The sequence below is a fragment of the Chiloscyllium punctatum genome, unplaced genomic scaffold, assembly GCF_047496795.1.
Source record: "Chiloscyllium punctatum isolate Juve2018m unplaced genomic scaffold, sChiPun1.3 scaffold_135, whole genome shotgun sequence".
In the NCBI taxonomy this organism is placed as follows: Eukaryota; Metazoa; Chordata; class Chondrichthyes; order Orectolobiformes; family Hemiscylliidae; genus Chiloscyllium; species Chiloscyllium punctatum.
Window position 1 is genome coordinate 623,512 of NW_027309869.1, and position 6,000 is coordinate 629,511.

Below are 6,000 nucleotides of genomic sequence, written 5' to 3' on the forward strand. Positions count from 1 at the left end.
TGGTTGGAAGAATTTGTAGCTTCCCAGTTGTTTGAAGCCCCATTTGTTTTGCTTTTATTAGTTCATTACTCAGAATGGTTACCTACCCTTTCTGATGAGCCTTAGTACTCCCTTTCTTGTGACTGTTACTGATGTAACCCTTTCTGATGAGCCTTAGTACTCCCATTCTTGTGACTGTTACTGATGTAACCCTTTCTGATGAGCCTTAGTACTCCCTTTCTTGTGACTGTTACTGATGTAACCCTTTCTGATGAGCCTTAGTACTCCCATTCTTGTGACTGTTACTGATGTAACCCTTTCTGATGAGCCTTAGTACTACCTTTCTTGTGACTGTTACTGATGTAACCCTTTCTGATGGGCCTTAGTACTCCCTTTCTTGTGACTGTTACTGATGTAACCCTTTCTGATGAGCCTTTGTACTCCCTTTCTTGTGACTGTTACTGATGTAACCCTTTCTGATGAGCCTTTGTACTCCCTTTCTTGTGACTGTTACTGATGTAACCCTTTCTGATGAGCCTTTGTACTCCCTTTCTTGTGACTGTTACTGATGTAACCCTTTCTGATGAGCCTTTGTACTCCCTTTCTTGTGACTGTTACTGATGTAACCCTTTCTGATGAGCCTTTGTACTCCCTTTCTTGTGACTGTTACTGATGTAACCCTTTCTGATGAGCCTTAGTACTCCCTTTCTTGTGACTGTTACTGATGTAACCCTTTCTGATGGGCCTTAGTACTCCCATTCTTGTGACTGTTACTGATGTAACCCTTTCTGATGAGCCTTTGTATTCCCTTTCTTGTGACTGTTACTGATGTACAGAAAATTCCCAGCTCACAGCGCATGTGTTCTCATCTCAATGTGGCATCCAGCCATTATATTCACTTCTGTTAGCTTTTACATCAACTTTTTGGATAAAAATGCTTTCTGAAATTGTTAATAAATCTCGAATGAATATGCACCAACCTTGAGTTTACTTAATTCTTTCTTCAAGGCCAGTCAGTAATAATACATTTTCCCACATCCTACTCCTTTCCCAGCCAAATGCTTTCACTTGTTCTGTTTGGTTGTGTTTTATCCAGTCATTTAGTTTAATGCTGCGCTACCATGCAGCCCACTAATGTAAATACATCTATCACACGATATGCCTGATGGAACACTCCAGAGGCAGAATGATTAGAGAACATTTCCTGTTATGCACAAAGGGTCACGACCTCGGGTCACGTGATGATAATTTTATTGGCTCCACCAGAAGCCGATAAAAGGCAGGCAAAGGAGTTTGAAAGTTTACTCTACACTGTCTAAAGTAAAAGTACTCCCAATGTGGGGACAGCTTGGGTTAGTTATGCATAAATCGCCACCTAAGGCGCCCAACGAAACATTCATCAGCCAGAAATGTCACCGTTCAGTCAGGTATTCAGACACAACACGTGCACAATCCAAGGGCAGATTCTCAGGACTGGAGTTTTTCTCACACCTAAATCTCATGGATCACAATTCCTGGCATCTATTTGACACACCACACCTGTCAAATCCCAGGGAATGAGACTGAGATCTATCTGATACAGGGATATTACTGAACAGCAACCCTCACAAATAATAAATCAGAGGTCGATGTTGATCAGGCAGAGCTCATAAGTACTTGAAATATTCAGCCATTGGGATCTATGTGACGCAAGACGGAATTGAGAACCAATCAGAGCAACTGTTCACAGAGTCTGGAAACTATCAGCAGAGGAGAACAGTCCGAATTTCTCAGAGTTGGTGAGGTGTATCATTCCAGGAATAGTGTTGTGAATCAGTCACGCACCCAATCTCATAACTTTACATTTTTTCAAAAACGTGGCAGCGGAAACAAGATGCAACATTCCAGGTGAGACAAGAGACTGTTTTATTTCAGTTTAATATAATTGCTTTGTGTTTGTTCTCTCCAGCATTATTGATGAAGTAGGGATTATTTGCTCTTCTGTCCATGTGTCATTGTACATTCCCTGATTTGAGCACATACACATGGAGGATCCTCTGCTCCTTCACCCCTTTGGGTTTACACCTTTACTATTCTATGTTCCTTTGAGTTCATCACAAAACAAAGAAGTACATCACACCTCCCTGAGACTGAGATCTATCTGACACACCGATATTAATGAATAGCAATCCTCAAAAATGATAAATCACAGGTTGATTTCGATCAGGGAAGGCAGAGATGAGAATTTTTGGAAACCCTGCTGCTTTCCATGTCCTGTCCCACAACCCCTCTGTCAAACTTGATGCTCTTAGCTGTTCTTCCAATATCCTGACATTTTACCTTAAATTGCTATTAATATTTTTCTGTAATTTTGCATTATATACCAAAGCACAGGGTGAACCAACAAGGACCCCAAACACTGAACTCTGAGAAGGTACACAATAAGGTAACCTACATTCTGAAACAGCAAACCCCCGTTAACAAGTAGTTGACAAGTACAAAACAGCGGCTGAGATTAACTTGAACTCATCAAAATAAAAGGAAAGTCCTCTGGAGGTACATATGTGTAGGCAAGACCTGGGCAGACAGAATGGAGATCCGTTTGTAAAATTCTTGTTTATATCCAGAATTTTCCTTCCACACAATGTAACCTTTTATTTCCCATCACCAAGTCACCCATGGTATCTTTATTTTCAGCTACGAACCATCACCAGTAAATTGAATAATTTATGTTCAAAGCCCCTCCCACCATCAAAGGTTTGGCAGAAATAGAAAGAGCTAGAAGGAGATTGGAGTCAATTTTTCTTGTGGTGAAATATAAGTGCTGTTCTAACACAAGGTATTTCTGAGGGATGGTCCAGTGAAGCTATGGGGATGGAACTCATAAATAAGAAGGGCATGATTACTTTGATGCAATTGTAATAGTCCCCCCAGTAGTCAGAGTGAAATTGAGTAACAAATATGTTGAAAGATCTTATTTATATGTAAGAATAATAGGATTGTAATAATCACAAATTTTTAACTTCCAAACATACAGTGGGACAGCCATGCTCTTAAGAGCTTGGATGGTGTGGAATTTGGTAAGTGCTAAAGTCAATTTTCTTTATTAATATGCAGATGTAACTATCACAGAAGGAGCAAACCAGACCTACTCTTGTGATACAAGGCAGGGCAAGGGACTGAATGGTTAGTAGGGGAGCTTTTTGGGGCCGGGGTCAGAATTTGATTCGTTGTAAAATATCTATGGAAAGGACTGGCATCATATATAAGTTAAAGTTCTTAATTGGACTAGGGCAAATTTTGATAGTATAAGACAAAACCTTTCAAAGGTTGATTGGAGTAGACTGTTCGCAGCTCAAGGGACGGCTGGCAAGAGTGAAGCTTTCAGAAGTGAGATAACGTGAGTTCAGAGGCGTGATGTTCCTGTTAGTGTGAAGATAAGGCTGGTAAAAGGAGGGAACACTGGAGGAATAAAAATATTGGGGGTCTGGTTCAGATTAAGAATGAATCATATATTAGATATAGATAAATGAGATCAAGTGAACTCGAAGAGTCCAAGAGGTGCAGGGACATTCTAAAGAGGGAAATGAGGAGGGCAAGAAAGGAAAATGAGATAGCCTTGGGAGATAATGTTCAAGAGAATCCAAAGAGATTCGACTAGTACATTAAGAGCAAAGGGGTAGATCATAGAGTCATAGAGATTTACAACTTGGAAACAGGTCTTTCAGTCTCACTTGCCCATGCTGACCAGATATTCTAAACTAATCTAGTCCCATTTGCTAGTACTTGGCCCATTCCCCTCTAAACCCTTCCTATTCGTATACACACTCAGATGCCTTTTATATGTTGAAATTGCACCAGCCTCCACCGCTTCCTCTGGCAGTTCATTCTATACACACCATCCTCTGCATGAACATGTTACTCCTTAGGTACTTTCAACTTTTTCCCCTCTCACTCTAAACCTATACTCACGAGTATAGGTTTCGGTGAGACTCCACCCGCCTCAGGGAAAAAATCTTGTCTATTCACCATATCCATGCCTCTGATGATTTTATAAACCTTTATAAAGTCACGCCTCAGTCTCCAACGCTCCAGAGAAATCAGCTCCAGCCTATTCAGCCTCTCCCTATATAACTCTACATGGCTGTGAATATGTATAAGCCTAGAGGGATGGCTTCATAAATCATGTTACATTTTATATAAATGCTGTTTTTTTTAATTATCATTTAGCTTAAAATGGAGGATGTGTGCCTTTTCAATTTCATACCAGTAGCACAGAAAGACCTGAGGAAATAAACTGCAACAAAAAAATGGAGAAAAAGTTATTGCACTACGATAATCTCACCATATCATTCATGTAAAAAATAATTCCCTGTTTTGACCTTGCAGTTAATAGAGTCTATTAATTAGTCCTGTGTTTGTAATAATTTTCATCTATCTGTCATTCTACATTTAGTTGTTATAGTTACTGTGTGGATTACTGCACGTCTCTAAAAGTTCAAAACAAAATAAAGTAAAACTGCAAATTAAATATTGTATCTAATTACGACAAAAAAGTTAGCAATTCAATGATACCAAATTGGAAAGGAATGTTGAAATGTAGGCAATTCTGAGGACTACAAGAGGTTGCAAGCGATCATTAATTAATTTACGGTATGTTCAAATAATCAGCAAATGAAGAACCACACAGATAAACATAAGGTGTTACATCTTGGTAGGAATAATGTGCAGGTCATTTATTCAAAGATGCACATCTAAGTGAGGGAGACAAACAAAGGGATTTCAGACAATTACATCAGTCACTAACAATTTCACCACAGGTTCCAAAGGCCATAAAAATGCAAACAAAGCTCTCAGCTTTATCTCGAAAGGGATAGATTTGAAAGTAGGGTCCCTATAAAAATTTGGTTGACTATAATTAAGAGTATTGCCTGCAGTCCTCTTCCCTGCGTGTGTTACATTGACAGATTGGGTTCAATGTGCTCTTCCCTGCGTGTGTTACATTGACAGAGTGGGGTCAGCCTACTCTTATCTGGGTGTGTTATATTGACAGAGAGCGGTCAGTCTGTTCTTCCCTGGGTGAGTTACATTGACAGGGTGGGGTCAGTCTGTTGTTCCCAGGTGTTTTACACTGACAGATTGGGGTTAGTCTGGTCTTCACTGGGTGTGTTGCATTGACAGTGTGGGATCAATCGGCTCTTCCCTGGGTGTGTTACATTGACAGATTGAGGTCAGTCTGCCCTTCCCTGGGTGTGTTACATTGACAGAGTGGGCTCAGTCTGCTCTTGTCTCGGTGCGTTACATTGACAGCGTGGGGTCAGTCTGCTCTTCCCTGTGTGGGTTACATTGACAGAGTGGGGTCGGTCTGCTCTTCCCTGGGTGTGTTACATTGACAGAGTGGGTAAAGTCGGCTCTTCCCTGGGACTGTTTCATTGACATAGTGGGGTCAGTCTGTTCTTCCCTGGGTGTGTTACATTGAGAGGGTGGTGTCAGTCTGCACTTCCCTGGGAGTGTGACATTGACAGAGTGAGGTCAGTCTGCTCTTCCCTGGGTGTGTTACATTGACAGAGTGGGGTCAGTCTGCTCTTCCCTGGTTGTTTAACATTGACAGAGTGGGGTCAATCTGCTCTTCCCTGTTTGGGTAACATTGACCGAGTTGTGTCCTTCTGCTCTTCACTGGGTGTGTTACATTGACAGAGTGGTGTCAGTCTGCTCTTCCCTGGGTGTGTTACATTGACAGAGTGTGGTTAGTCTGCTCATCCCTGGGTGTGTTCCATTGACAGGGTGTTGTCAGTCTGCACTTCCCTGGGTGTGTTACATTGACAGAGTGTGGCCAGTCTGCTATTCCGTGGGTGGGTTACATTGACTGAGTGGGGTCAGTCTGTTCTTCCCTGGGTGTGCTACATTGACAGAGTGGGATCAGGCTGCTCTTAACTGGGTGTGTTACATTGACACAGAGGGGTCAGTCTGCTCTTCCCTGGATGTGTTACAGTATCAGAGTAGGGTCAGTCTGCTCTTCCTTTTGTGTGTTGTATTGACAGA